We start from the raw sequence: 15,978 nt of genomic DNA, 5'->3' as shown, positions 1-15,978 counted from the left end.
AAAGTTATATTTGTAAAAATATTGTAAAGCTACTGTTTATTCCTTTTTAAATATAAAAGCCAAGACATAAGGAGTCCAGATTGCTCATCTGATGTGTCTTTTTTTCCAAGGCAGTTAGTAGGACCATGATAACTAACTCGGAATGATCTCACTTTTCAGGTGGGACCCTGTCATCTACATGTAAAGAGCAACTTAATCCCTAACAAACCCAGTTGGTAACCATATCCACAGTATCAGGAAGTCTACATGCACTTTACCTTAATAGTGCTGCTCTATTGAATGTCACACACTGTCCATATTAAATATATCCACATTACTGTTCTCTGTAGCCAGGTTAAAGGCCTCCTTTTAAAAAAGGAGTCTGTTCTGTTCTGCTTATCTTTTTTTTAAATTAAAACAATCTTTAAACTTTTCAGGTTTTTAAAAATTTGAAAATGTTTAAACATGTAGAAAAAATGTAAAGAATAAGTACAATGAACAGCTATGTTACTATTATCTTGAGTCAACAATGAATGTTTTGCCTCATTGATAGGTAGTAACATATACATATTTTTGCTGAATCATTTCAGAGTAAGCTTTAGACGTTACTTCTAAATACTTACGATTGAAGTGTTAGGCAGATTAATGCCCATTCCCCCAAGATGTCTATCACCTAATCCCCAGAACCAATGAATGTGTTCAGTTTCATGGCAAAGGGGAATTAAGACAGCAGATGGTGTTAAGGTTGCTAATCAGCTAACCTTAAAATATGGATATTATTCTGGACTATCCAGGTGGGCCCAGTGTAATCACATGGGTCCTTAAAATGGGAAAAGGCAAAAGAGAGAAAGATGGCAACATGAGGAGTGGGCCCAACATTGATGGCTTTGAAGATGGGGAAATGGCCACGAGCCAAGGAAAGCAGGTGGTTTCTAGCTGGAAAAGGCGCAAAAATAGATACTCCTCGATAGACTCCAGGAGAAATTAAGAGTCCCGGCTGATGCCCTGAATTTGGTCCAGTGAGACCCATTTCAGACTTCTGACTTCCAGACTGTAGGATAATAAATTTGTACTGTTTAAACCACTAAGTTTGTGGTAATTTGCTTCCCCAAACAAGAAAGACAATTTTCTATTGAACCACAATACCATTATCTCACCTAACAAGATTAATAGTAATTCCCTAATATTATCTAATACCCAGTCCATTTGAAATTTCCCCAGTTGTTCCTCATAATATCTTTTGTAGATTTTCTTTTTAAACCAAGATCCAGTCAAGTATCATACCTTGCATTTGGTGTGTCTCTAAGTGTCTCTTAATTTAGAACAGTCTGCAGTGCCACCTCCCCCCCCCACCTTTTTTTTTTTTTTGCAGTACGTGGGCCTCTTTCTGTTGTGGCCTCTCCCGTTGCGGAGCACAGGCTCCGGACGCACAGGCTCAGCGGCCATGGCTCACGGGCCCAGCCGCTCCGCGGCATGTGGGATCTTCCCGGACCGGGGCACGAACCTATGTCCCCTGCATCGGCAGGCAGACTCTCAACCACTGCGCCACCAGGGAAGCCCTTTTTTTTTCCCGCCCCCCCCTTTTAATATCAACTTTTTAAGAGACCAGACTAGTCTATTTGCAGCATGTTCTTCATTGTAGATTTGTCAGATTGTTTCCATATGGTATCATTTAGCTTGTTCTCGGACTCTATGTCCTGTAAACTGGACTTCATTGTAAAGTTTATATGTTTTTGGCAAAAATACTTCATGGGAGATGCTGTGTACTTCATACTGCGTCACATCAGGAGGCACATAATATCTGATTGTCTCACTGTTTACACTGCCAAGTTTGGTCCCTGGGTTAAGGTGATAGCAAGGTCTCTGTTGTTAAGGTGTGTTTTTCCCTTTGCAATTAGTAGTCTTTGGTGTTGTTTTGTTTATTTTAAGCTGGGTGGCCTATCTGCTCTGAAAGGATACTGAGCTAGTTATTATGAAAATAAATTTTGAACTTCCAGACCATCATTTTGACTCTGGAGTATAGCAGACCATATAACTAAAACCGTTTGCAATCCACTGCAAAACACCACCTAGTGATGCTGGATAAAATATTGTAAAGCAAACTTTTTTTAAAAAAAAAAACACATAGCTGAGCCTGAAAGAAGTAAGGAAAATTCTCAGGAACCACATGAATGAAAGGGAACTGAAAATGAGCAGTGTGCATGTGACTTAATGCTGTGGCAGTTCTGGGGGCTTTTCTAGTTTCAGTAACCAAAAGACTCGGTCCTTTTTTTTTTCTTGGCCGCACCGCGAGGCATGCAGCATATTAGTTCCCGACCGGGGGCCCCTGCAGTGGAAGTGCACAGTCTTAACCACTGGACCACCAGGGAAGTCCCTAACAGACTTGGTCTTAATGCTCATGAGGAGTCCATAGACAAAGTTTAGGCCTGTATGGAACAGAGGTAGAGATGAGAATCCCCTTATAAAGCCAACATCCTTAAAGGCTCATGTTCAGGGAAGGGAGGTGACCATAAAAAATTCCATCCCCTAGTTCAAGGAAACAAGAAAACTTTTCGGTCTCAGCTTAGGCTCTGACTAGGGGTGGGTGGGAATCTCCCCTGAAAACTTAAGTATGAGGCTGCTGTCATATGGATTTAAATTTTTTTTGTCTGAAATCCCCAAGCTGAGAAATAAATATAAAAAATTATTCAGAATGCTTTATATCCTTGCAGTAACTGTCAGAGGCACATGAAAAACTGCTCTGGAGGAACAGGTCCACAATCCAAACCACACAGGATTCCTACAGATACAGTCCCAATGAAGACAAGGTGCTCTTAAAAAAAAAGACAGCACAAGAAAACAATTCATTTACCATGAACAAGAGTCACAGATACAATAAGCAGCAGGAATTGAAAACTTCAGATAATAGAGCCATTGGCTATAGTCCATAAAATAAATGTATTTATTAAATACAAAGATTTGAGAAGATAAGAAAAAGTACTTTGGAGACAGATTTGAAAAAAGAACTAAATAGAATATCTTAAAAAGTGAAGATTATGGGCTTCTATTCAGCAGCTATTTATCTAGTACATATTATGGGCCAGGCACTGAAAAAACTGTCTCAAGGAGCTTATATTTTAGTGGGTGGGAAACAGACCAACATATATAAACATAATAGGCCAGGCAGTTGTAATACCAAGAAGAAGAATAAAGTTTTATAAGGGGGTGACAGAGTAATGATGAAAGGTGCTGTGTTTTTGTTGTTTGTTTGTTTTCCCTAATAGATGCATTAGGAAAAGGCTCTCTGAGATACGAAGGAAATAAGGGAACAAGCCACATGGCTATCAGGGGAGATCAAGGAGACTAAACTGACTGGAAAGGGAGTGATGGGAGAGTATTGGGAGATACAAAGTCAAATGGTAGTGGGCCAGATTATGTAGGGCCTTATAGGTTATGATAAAGACTTGCAGTGCTGTTTTGGTTACTGTTGCTGTGCAACAAGTTAGTTACCCCAAAACTTAGTAACTTAAAACAGCTGTTTTATTATGCTCTTGGATTCTGTGGGTCAGTAATTCATTCAGGTTGGGCACAGTGATGATTGCTTGTTTCTGCTCTAGTGAATGGTGCTGTAGCTGGGAAGATGCAGAAATGGGGAAGATGTATTAGTGGGGGACTGGAATCATCTGAGGGTTCATTCACTTACACGTCTGATGCCTGGGTTGAGATGACTTGAAGAGTAGGCCTGTCAACTGAAATGTCTATATGTGACTTCTCCCTGAGGCTTTGCTTCTTCACACCATGGCAGCCTCGGGGTAGTTGTACCTCTTAGAAAGCAGTTCAGGTCTCCAGACTTCAGTGTTCCAGAGGATAAGGCAAAAGCTGCGTTGCTTTTTATAACCCAGTGGCAGAAGTCACCCAGCATCACTTCTGCTATACTCTACATGTTGAAGCAGTCATAAACCCACCCAGATTCAAGGGAAGGGGGCACAGATTCCCCCCCCCCCACCTCTTGATATGAGGAATTTCAAAGAGTATGGGGTGACAGTGTTTGTAAACCACTACAGATGCCATTAAAACATTTTGAACAAAGGAGTAATACGATCTCACTTAAATTTTAGAAAGATCACTCTGGTTTCTCTGTGGAACATAGACTGAGAAGGGCAAGAGCAGAAGCAGAGTTAAAAAAAAGTTACAATAGTCTGGGCAGGAGATGACAATAGCTTGGACTAGAATAATAACATGACAGTGATAAGATGTCAGATTTGAAATATATTTGGAAAGGAGTACTGACAGAATTTACAGATGGAATGCATGTAGGGTGTGAGAAAGAGAAACCAAGAATGACTCCAAAGAGTTTGATTTAAGCAATTGGTTGAATGGCGGTGGTGTTTACTGAGGTGGGAAGCACTAGGGGAAGAAAACGTTTTTATCCCAGGAGTTCAGGAATTCAGTTTTGGACATAAGTTCATAAAATGCCTGTTAGACATCCAAATGGAGATAACAGTTAGGCAGTTGAATATATAAAGAGAATTTTAGAGGAGAGGTGAGGTCCAGGAATATAAATTAGGAAATTAGCATATAGTTGCTCTTTAAAGCCGTAGGAATATATGAGATTATGTAGCGAGTGAGTGCAAATAAAGAAAAGGTACATGATTGAGCCCAAGGGCATGCATACAGTTAGAATTAGGAATATCAGTAGAAACTAGTGAAGGGGAGAGTAAGAATAAATGATCATGAAGACATACAGATGGGGAGTTCCCTGGAGGCCTAATGGTTAGGATTCTGGGCTTTCACTGCTGTGGCATGGGTTCAGTCCCTTGGTTGGGGAACTGAGACGTGCGGCCAAAAAAAAAAAAGACATACAGATGGCCAACAGAAAAGGTGTTCATCATCACCAATCATCAGGGAAATGCAAATCAAAACCACAGTGAGGGTTTCCCTGGTGATGCAGTGGTTAAGAATCCGCCTGCCAATGCAGGGGACACGGGTTCGAGCCCTGGTCCAGGAAGATCCTGCATGCCTTGGAGCAGCTAAGCCCGTGCGCCACAACTACTGAGCCTGCGCTCTAGAGCCCGCAAGCCACAACTACTGAGCCCTCATGCCACAACTACTGAAGCCTGCAAGCTAGAGCCCGTGCTCCGCAACGAGAAGCCACTGCAATGAGAAGCCCGCGCACCGCAACGAAGAGTAGCCCCCTCTCGCCTCAACTAGAGAAAGCCCACGCACAGCAATGAAGACCCAACACAGCCAAAAATAAATTAAAAACAAAAAATAACAGTAAGTTATCTCCTCACACTTGTTAGAATGGCTGTTATCAAAAAGACAAGAAGTTAGTGTTGGCTAGGATGGGGAAATGGGAATCCTTGTGCACTGTTGGTGGTAATGTAAATTGGTGCAGCCATTTTGAAAAACAGTATGGAGGTTCCTCAAAAAAATTAAAGCTAGAACTGTCATATGATCCAACAGTTCCACTTGTGGATACTTATCTAAAGGAAACAAAAACACTAACTTGAAAAGATAATGTACCTTCATGTTTTTTGAGGCAGTATTTACAATAGTCAAGACATGGAAGCAACCTGAATGTCCATCAGTGGATGAATAGGTAAAGAAAATGTGATATATATGTGTATACACACACACACAAAATGGATTAGTTATAAAAAAGAAGGAAATCTTTCTGTTTGTGACAACATGGATGGACCTTGAGGGCATTATGCTAAGTAAAATAAGTGAAACAGAGAAAGATAAATGCTGTATGATCTTACTCATATGTTGAATCTAAACAAAACAAAACAAAACAAAAAAACCCAACTCATGGATACAGAGGGTAGATTGGTGGTTGCCAGGGCGGCTGGGGGGAATGGAGCAAAAATGGGTGACGGTGGTCAAAAGGTACAAACTTCCAGTTATAAAATAAATCATGGAGGTGTAATGTACAGCATGGTGACTATAGTTAATAACACTTTTTCTAAAAATTGAAGTATAGTTGATTTACAATATTGTGTTTCAGGTGTACAGCAAAGTGATTCAGTTACATATATACTTTCAGATTATTTTGCATTACAGTTTATTATAAGATACTGAATATAGTTCCTGTGCTATACAGTAAATCCTTGTTGCTTATCTATTTTACCTATAGTAGAACTATGTATATAGTTTTCAGATAAAATAAGCTTTGAGACCATAATTAGGGGAACTTTTTAAGATACAAATAAATATAAATTGTAAAGGAGAAGATTGATAAAGGAAATTTAAAATGGCTGAAAAAGTCTTTATTTCATCTTTGTTTTTAAAAGATAATTTTTTGACAGGTATGGTATTTTAAATTAGATTGTCAGATTTTTTTCTTTCAGTATTTTAAGGATGTTGCTGTCTTCTCTTTTGCATTGTTTCCAGCAAGAAATCCGATGTTATCCTTATCTTTACATGTAATCATGTTTTTTTTTTTGATATGGACCATTTTTTTTAAAGTCCTTATTGAATTTGTTACAATATTGCTTGTTTTTTTTTGTTTTTGTTTGTTTGTTTATACTGAAGGTTCTTATTAGTCATCAGTTTTATACACATCAGTGTATACATGTCAATCCCAATCGCCCAATTCAGCACACCACCATCCCCACCCCACCACGGCTTTCCCCCCTTGGCGTCCATACGTTTGTTCTCTACATCTGTGTCTCAACTTCTGCCCTGCAAACCGGTTCATCTGTACCATTTTTCTAGGTTCCACATACATGCGTTAATATACGATATTTGCCTTTCTCTTTCTGACTTACTTCACTCTATATGACAGTCTCTAGATCCATCCACGTCTCAACAAATGACTCAATTTCATTCCTTTTTATGGCTGAGTAATATTCCGTTGTATATATGTACCACAACTTATTTGCTTCTGTTTTCTGTTTTGGTTTTTTGGCCGTGAGGCATGTGGGATCTTAGCTCCCAGACCAGGGATCAAACCCACACCCACTGCATTGGAAGGCAAAGTCTTAACCACTGGACCGCTAAGGAAGTCCCTTTTTAGTAGTTTTGAGCAATTTGATTATGATGTCCCTTGGTGTAGTTTTTATCATGTTTCTTGTGCTTCGGGTTTGTTGAGGTTCTTGGATTTGTAGGTTTATAGTTTTCATCATTTATTCATTTTGACTGTTATTTCTTTTCTTCTCTTTGTTCTTCTTTTGGCTGTGTTGAGTCTTAGTTGCTGAGCATGGGCTTTCTCTACGAGCAGGAGCTACTCTTTTTTTTTTTTTTTGGGCGGTACGCGGGCCTCTCACTGTTGTGGCCTCTCCCGTTGCGGAGCACAGGCTCCGGATGCACAGGCTCAGCAGCTATGGCTCACGGGCCCAGCCGCTCCACGGCATGTGGGATCTTCCCGGACCGGGGCGCGAACCCATGTCCCCTGCATTGGCAGGCGGACTCTCAACCACTGCGCCACCAGGGGAGCCCCAGGAGCTACTCTTTGTTGCGGTGGCTTTTCTTGTTGCGGAGCACAGGCTCTAGGCGTGCGGGCTTCAGTAGCTGTGGTGCACGAACTTAGTTGCTCTGTGGCATGTATAGTTGTGGTGCACAAACTTAGTTGCTCTGCAGCATGTGGGATCTTCCTGGACCAGGGATGGAACCGATGTTCCCTGCATTGGCAGGCGGATTCTTAACAACTGTGCCACCAGGGAAGTCCTCATTTTGGCTAGTATTTCTTCATATATATATTTTTTTGTGCACTTTATCTCTCTCCTCTCTTTGAGGGACTCCAATTATCTGTATACTAGGCTACTTAAAGTTGTCCCCTCGTCCCCTGAGACTCTTCTTATTTTTTTCTTTTTTTTTCTATCTTTGATTTTATTTCATTTTTAAAGATTTTTTTGATGTGGACCATTTTTAAAGTCTTTATTGAATTTGTTACAATATTGCTTCTTTTTTTTTTAACATCTTTATTGGAGTATAATTGCCTTACAATGGTGTGTTAGTTTCTGCTTTGTAACAAAGTGAATCAGCTATACATATACGTATATCCCCATGTCTCCTCCCTCTTGCATCTCCCTCCCACCCTCCCTATTCCACCCCTCTAGGTGGTCACTGCTTCTGTTTTTATGTTTTGGTTTTTTGGCCGTGAGATCTTAGCTCCCTGACCAGGGATCAAACCTGCACCCCCTGCATTGGAACCAAAGTCTTAATTAACCTCTGGACTGCCAGGGAAGTCTATCTTTGTTTGATTTTAGATAATGTTTATTGCTATGTCTTCTGGTTCAGTAGTCTTTTTTTCCTGTAATATCTAATCTCTTAGTATCATCCATTGTACTTTTTAACATCTTTATTGAGATATATTTCACAAAGCATAAAATTCACCCATTTATATACAGTTCAGTGGTTTTAGTATAGTCACAGAGTTGTGCAGCTGTTACTGCAGTCTAAGATTAGCACATGTTCATCACTCCAAAAAGAACCTGCCTGCCTACCCTTTAGCAGTCATTCCCTGTTTTGCCCCCCTCCTCAGCCCCAGGCAACCACTAACTACTTTACTGTTTCCATAGATTTGCCTATTATGGACTTTTCATATAAATGGAATCATACAACATATAGGGCCTTTTGTGACTGGCTTCCTTTACTTAGCATAATGTTTTCAGGGTTCATCTATGTTGTAACATGCATCAGCACTTCATTCATTATTATGGCTATTATACATTGTATATGTATATATATATACAACGACTTTATATCCATTGTATGGATATACCACATTTTGTTTATCTGTTCATCAGTTAATGGACATTTGGGTTTTTCCAGTTTTTGGCTATTGTGAATAATGCTGCTGTGAGCACTCCTGTACAGGTTTTTGTGTAGAGATAATGTTTTTGGTGCTCTTGGGTGTATACCTAGCAATGGAATTGCTAGGTTATATGGTAACTCTATGTTTAACTTTGTGAGGAACTGCCAAGCTCTTTTCCAAAGTGATTGTACCATTTTATATTCCTACCAGCAGTGTGTGAAGATTTCAGTTTCTCTACATGCTGAATACGTAACCTGTCTTTTTTATGATAGCCATCTTTCTGCAGTTCTTACTTCTATGGTACTCTGTCCTTTTTGAAATCTAGCTGCCTTTGTCTCTCACTATACACTTACACCCTCATCTCCCTCTCTTGAACTCAGGAGTCTGCCTGGCTCTGCCTCATTTCCCCCTCCCCACGTCATGTCCTAGAAACTCTCCTATGGCAGAGTTCCCTGGCAGTCCAGTGGTTAAGGCTCTGCGCTTCCACTGCGGGGGGCGCGGGTTCCATTCCTGGTCAGGGAACTATGATCCCACATGCCATGAGGCCAAAAAATAAATAAGTAAAAGGGTTTAAAAAAGAAAGTAACTCTCCTATGGCAATAAACGAGTGCATTGTAGAGCTCACCTCATTTGTTTCCTGTCCCTCTGGGATCACTGTCCTTTGTTGCCTGATGTCCAGTGTCTTGAAAACGTTGTTTCATGTATTTTGTCTGGAGGTTTTTTGTTATTTCAGGTGAGGGGGCAAATCTGTCCTGTGTTACAGAATCTTGGCCAGAAGTGGAAATCACAGCATTGGTTTAAACATCAACATATTGGTGCCTAAATGTTGAATTGGAGAATGATTACTAAATCAGATATTTTTGCTGTGGAGTTCTACACAGCAGTTAAAACAAATGAACTAGTGCTTCATGTATTTACTTGGATAAATTTTAAATATTAAAAAATTAAACATTGAAAAGCAAAATGAAAAAGGATACATACAAGAGCTACTTTTTTTTTTTTTTTTTTTTTTGGCTCTGCCAGGTCTTAGTTCAGCATGCGGGAATCTTTTAGCTGCGGCATATGGAATCCCAGCTACAGCATGTGGGATCTAGTTCCCTGACCAGGGATCAAGCCCGGGTCCCCTGCACTGGGAGCACGGAGTCCTAGCCACTGGACAACCAGGGAAGTCCCAAGAGCTACTTTTAAAAATACACGAACTAGGGCTTCCCTGGTGGCGCAGTGGTTTTGAGTCCGCCTGCCAATGCAGGGGACATGGGTTTGTGCCCTGGTCCGGGAAGATCCCACATGCCGCGGAGCGGCTAGGCCTGTGAGCCACGGCCGCTGAGCCTGCGCATCCGGAGCCTGTGCTCCGCAATGGGAGAGGCCACAACAGTGAGAGGCCTGCGTACTGCAAAAAAAAAAAAAAAACACGAACTAGGGAATTGTTTAGGTGCGGTGTGTCCTAAACAAACAAACGAATAAATAAATACTGTACTATGTACTATTTATGGATACATATATATGTAATAGAATGATAACAAATCCATCATAATGTTTTTCTCTGGGAAGGGAAGAAGGGAGGGTAGAGAATGGTTTGGTGGGGAAGTGACACAGAGTGCTTCAACTGTATCTGTAAAGCTTAATTCACTAAAAATAAATTAATATTTCTCTAATGTGATTAAATGAGGGAATAAATATAAAGGGCCTTGTACATTGCCTAGTACATTGCCTACTAAATACAGTAGATATTAATTCATTTTGCTCACCTCTATCCCCTCCTCTTCCCTCTCAGGATCTTCTACAAGTTTTCGCTGCAGACCTATATTTTGATTTGGGGCTAACAATGAGTCAAAAACTTGACAAGCATGAATCTAAAGCTTTGTCACCATCTGGCCATTCTTGTTTTTTATAACAGTCAACAGTAAATTTAAAGCTGGACATTTTTCTGCTGTAATTGTTGGACACAATTAACTACTCTCCTTTAATTTGTTGACATGTCATGCTTTCCTAGTTTTCCACTAGCTCTCTTAGTTTCCTCTGACCAGCCAGTCCTTAAATGTAGGTACTGCCCAAGGTTCTATCCTTGGCTCTTTTCCTTCTGAGTATATATTCATTTCTTTTTCTGGACAGTTTCACTCATCCCTGTACATTACTTCAATTACCTCCTTTACCTGTTCAAATATTTATCTCCAACTCTGGCCTGAACTCTGGCTCTCTTGTTTGTGTGCCATGTATCCACCTGTTTATTGGATATCTCCACTTTGATTTCATTTCAGCACTTCTGACAGAGTTATCTATTCTTTAGGATATTTTCAGTTTAGGTAACAGAAAACCCAGTTCATACTGGCTTAAACATTAAAGGAATTTATTGGTCTATGTAACAGGACTAGCTTCAAAGTAGTTTGATCTGGTGGCACAGCTGTGTAATTAGCTCTCCTCTCAGTATTCTGTGCACAGTATCTGCTTTATCTGCAAGCTGCCTTCCCTCATGGTCACAAGGTGGCTGCCAATAGCAACACACCAGTGTTACATATTTTCTCATTCAGAGGAAGATAATAGAATTGATAGGACTTGGTGACTTAGATTTAAGAGTCTGGAAAAGTCAAAGATGATTTCCAGGCTTCTAGCTTTTGCCTCTGGATGAATTGAATTCTCTTCATTATGAGGAAGAAAAGCAGGATATAGGGAAGGCAGAGGAAATGAGTTCTTGTAACATCTAAGTACTTTAGTTATATGCACGTCTGTCTCCTATCAGAATGAAATTGTTAAAGACAGTGACCTGGTCTTTTTTCACCTTTACTCCTAGTACCTAACCCTGAACTTGGCACGTAGTATATATGTAATGTCTGGGGAGGAATGGATGTGTTAGATGCATGTGCAAATACATGAATACACAACACTGCTTCTTAAGATTCTCTCTCTCTGAGTAGCAAGATGTACTGTGTAATAGATTTTTTTTTTGAAATAGCTGTAAAATGTATAATAGATTTTTGAAGTGAGCTAGACCTGCGTTGGAATTCGAGATTCACTATCCAAAGCTTTGCAGTCTTGGGGTACTTGATTTGACACTTTTTCCCACCTCTAAAGTAGAAATAGTACCTCTTGGTAACTTGTTGAGGTAATTTAAATAAGAATACATAATAAAGTGCCTAGTAGCTAGTAACATGTTTGACTTTTAAGTAGGTACTTAAGAAATATTAGTTGTTATTATTTGCAGCTCAGAAGAAACAGAAAAGTTGGATTAGGCATTAAAAGGCAACATACAACGTTCATTTTATAGAATTTTTGTTTTACTTTTTGGAGAGGAATTTGTGTGTGACAAACTTACGTTGAATATTATTTTTACAGCTTCATTGGAGTATAATTTAAGTGTATGATTCAGTGATTTTTTTTTTTTTTAAGGTAAATGTGCAGGGACTTCCCTTGTGGTCCAGTGGTTAAGACTCCTTGCTTCCAGTGCAGGGGGTGTGGGTTCAGTCCCTGGTTAGGGAACTAAGATCCCACATGACTTGTGGTGCAGACAATAAATAAATAGATAGATAGATAGATAGATAGAGTTGTGTGGCTGTCACTACAATCAAGTTTTATATCACCCCCAAAAGATCACTTTTGCCCATTTTTAATCAGTCTCTATTACATTGGATTTTTTTTATTGTGGCAAAATATACATAAAATAAAATTTACTATTTTAAACATTTTAAAGTGTACAGTTCAGCTTTGAGTACTTTCACAATGTTGTGCAGCCATCACTACTATCCATTTAAGAACTTTTTCTTCATCACAGAGACATTGTTCCCATTAAATAATAACTCCTTACTACCTTCTTCCACCCCCAGCCACTGATAGCCTCTATTCTGCTTTTTCTCTATGAGTATGCCTATTTTAGGTACCTCATATAAGTGGAACCATAAAATACTTGTCCTTCTAAGTAAAGTCAGTGTCTGGCTGGCTTTACTTAGTATGATTGTTTTCAAGATTCATCCATATTTCATTGGATTTTGAAGCAGGCATGGCTATGAGTACATAAAGTTGGGCCAGTAAAGTCAAGAGTGGGCAACGAAACAAGAGTTCTCAAGCCATCTATTGAGAAAGATTATTTACCTCAGACATTCAAATATCTGGTTCTGGTTTCTTCCAACTTCCAGTGTACCCATTTATGTCATTATAATAAAGGGGAAATTTTTTGAACTGATTTCAGCTATTTGTATAACTATCAGTTGAAGAAGCCAAGCTAATGATGGCATCCCAAACTCCATTCAGCTCCAGGTTGTTGAATTTTGTCATTTTGTCATATACTTTCAGTGCTCATAAATATAATTTATCTCAAAACTTAGAACACTGTACTGTGTTAATATACACTCATATATTTTGCTGTGTACTTTTCTAAAGTACTTTTTTCATCTAGGTGTATAATTAGTTGAGTGACAGACTTTTTACCATCTGCAACTCCTCATGGTATTCTCAATCATACTCTCAATATGAGGTGTTGATCAAGTTACCCAAGACATTGTTATTGTGGAATTAGGTCTTAACTTTTGATATTCTGTAGCATTCAACTTTCCAGTCACTCCATCTGGGGGTGTTTTTCAGAGGTAAACCACTTCAGAAGTAACACATGTCAAAATAAGAAATCTTTGGGGATCCTGCAGCTAAAGAATGTTTATATATGCTGTAATATGTTTCATATCTATAGCTGTTAAAAGAGAGTTAAGAGGATATGGAGAAATTGGAACCCTCATACACTGCTGGTGGTAATGTAAAATGGTGCAGCCATTTTGGAAAACAGCCTAACAGTTCTTCAGGATGTTAAAGAGAGTTACCTTAGGACCCCGCAGTTCTACTTATAGGTATATATCCGAGAGAATTGAAAACATGTGTTCATACAAAAACTTGTATAAATGCTATAAAGTTCATAGCATTATTCATAATAGTAAAAAGTGGGGGACTTCCCTGGCGGGCCCAGTAGATAAAACTGTGCTTCCACTGCAGGGGGCATGGGTTTGATCCCTGTTTAGGGAACTGAGATCCCACCTGCCACATGGTGCAGCCAAAAACAAAAAAAAGTGGGAAACAAACCAAATGTCTATAAATTGATAAATGAATAAACAAAATATTATATATTCATACAATGGAATATCATTAGGGCATAAAAAATATGCTGTAATATATGCTACAACATGAATGAACCTTAAAAACATAATGCTAGTGGGATAGGGAGGGTGAGAGGGAGATGCAAGAGGGAGGAGATATGGGGATATATGTATATGTATAGCTGATTCACTTTGTTATAAAGTAGAAACTAACACACCATTGTAAAGCAATTATATTCCAATAAGGATGTTTAAAAAAAAAACCATAATGCTAAGTGAAAGAAGTCAGTCACAAAAGACCACATAATGTATGATTTCATTTATATAAAAAGTCCAAAAAATGGGCGGAAGACCTAAATAGATATTTCACCAAGTACACAGATGGCCAAGAGGCATATGAAGAGATACTCAACATCACTAATTATTAGAGAAATACAAGTCAAAACTACAATGAGGTATCACCTCACGCCGGTCAGAATGGCCATTATCAAAAAAGCTAGAAACAATAAAAGCTGGAAAGGGTGTGGTGAAAAGGGAACCTTCCTACACTGTTGGTGGGAATGTAAATTGATACAACCACTATGGAAAACAGTATGGAGGTTCCTTAAAAAACTAAAAATAGAACTACCATACGACCCAGCAATCCCTCTACTGGGCATATACCCTGAGAAAATGATAATTCAAAAAGAGTCACGTACCACAATGTTCATTGCAGCTCTATTTACAATAGCCAGGACGTGGAAGCAACCTAAGTGTCCATCGACAGATGAATGGATAAAGAAGATGTGGCACATACGTACAATGGAATATTTCTCAGCCATAAAAAGAAATGAAATTGAGTTATTTGTAGTGAGGTGGATGGACCTAGAATCTGTCATACAGAGTGCAGTTAAGTCAGAAAAAGAAAAACAAATACCGTATGCTAACATATATATATGGAATCTTAAAAAAAAAAAGTTACTGATGAACCTAGTTGCAGGGCAGGAATAAAGAGGTAGACATAGAGAATGGACTTGAGGACATGGGGTGGGAGGGCGAAGCTGAGGTTAAGTGAGAGTATCATCGACATACACACTACTGAATATAAAATAGTTGGCTGGTGGGAGGCAGCAGCATAGCACAGGGAGATCAGCTCGGTGCTTTGCAGTGACCTAGAGGGGTGGGATAGGGAGGATGGGAGGGAGGCTCAAGAGGGAGGGGATATGGGGACATACGTATGCATATGGCTGATTCGCTTTGTTGTACAACAGAACCTAACACAGTATTGTGAAGCAATTATACTCCAATAAAGAGCTCTTTAAAAAAAAAGTCCAAAATAGGCAAATTTAGAGACAGAAAGTAAATTAGTGGGGGATAGAGGTGAAGGGGGAAGAGAGTGACTGCTAATGGGTATGGGTTTTTTTAAAGAGGAGATAATGAAAATGTTCTAATACTGATTGTGGTGATGGTTGCACAACTCTGTGGATATACTGAAAACCACTTAATCATACACTTTAAATAGGTGAACTGTATGATATGTGAATTATATCTCAACAAAACTGTTCTTTAAAAAAGAGAAAGAGAATTAAGAAACATTACCTGAAAATTCAGAGATCTGAGTTCTGACTTTTCTCTGGTCTCCAAAAGGTCTGTTTCCTCTTGCTGGAAATCCTTTTGTTGGTTACTGTTTTTCCTCATTATAACTAGAAGAAAATCAGATAGCTCCTATTTTACTCTGCACTACAGGAAGGAAAATGTCTCAAGTGCATACATATTTTTCTTTGCAAGAGCACCAATTAACATCGGTAATCTTCTCTGTCCTACTACTTGAATCTATGAATTATCAAGCCTGATCTTGTATCTTAGGTGTGGTAGTCATATCCTGAGGGTATAGGAATTAAATTTTGTTGAGCCCTCTTCCAAGTGCCCACTTCTACAGATGGAATTGAGACTTGGGGCGGTAAAGTAACTTATTAAATATTTGACCTTGTAAAAGTAGCAGTTTGAACCTATGTTTTGATGACTCAAAAATTTTTCTTTCCAGTGTCACATTGCTTTTTCCTACCAGGAAGATAACCCTGGATTTAAAAGTGCTGACGAAATTATGTGTCTAGATTTTGTTAGTGTAAAAAATCAAAATGAGAAGGACAAATGATAATTAGCTTGTCTGTAGTAATTTTGCTGTATGAGTAAAGAAAATATTACCTT

The 15,978-nt window shown here is 39.1% G+C and overlaps 1 protein-coding gene across 3 annotated transcripts in view; it reads left to right on the top strand.

Moving 5' to 3' along the window:
• Positions 1 to 15,978, top strand: part of GATAD2B (GATA zinc finger domain containing 2B) — an 83,701-nt gene that overhangs the window by 52,761 nt on the left and 14,962 nt on the right. The gene's annotated exons all lie outside the window — the stretch shown is intronic.

The sequence above is a fragment of the Mesoplodon densirostris genome, chromosome 2, assembly GCF_025265405.1.
Source record: "Mesoplodon densirostris isolate mMesDen1 chromosome 2, mMesDen1 primary haplotype, whole genome shotgun sequence".
Lineage (NCBI taxonomy): Eukaryota > Metazoa > Chordata > Mammalia > Artiodactyla > Ziphiidae > Mesoplodon > Mesoplodon densirostris.
The sequence above is the reverse complement of the archived record's forward strand: the minus strand, read 5'-3'. Positions and strand labels throughout refer to the sequence as shown.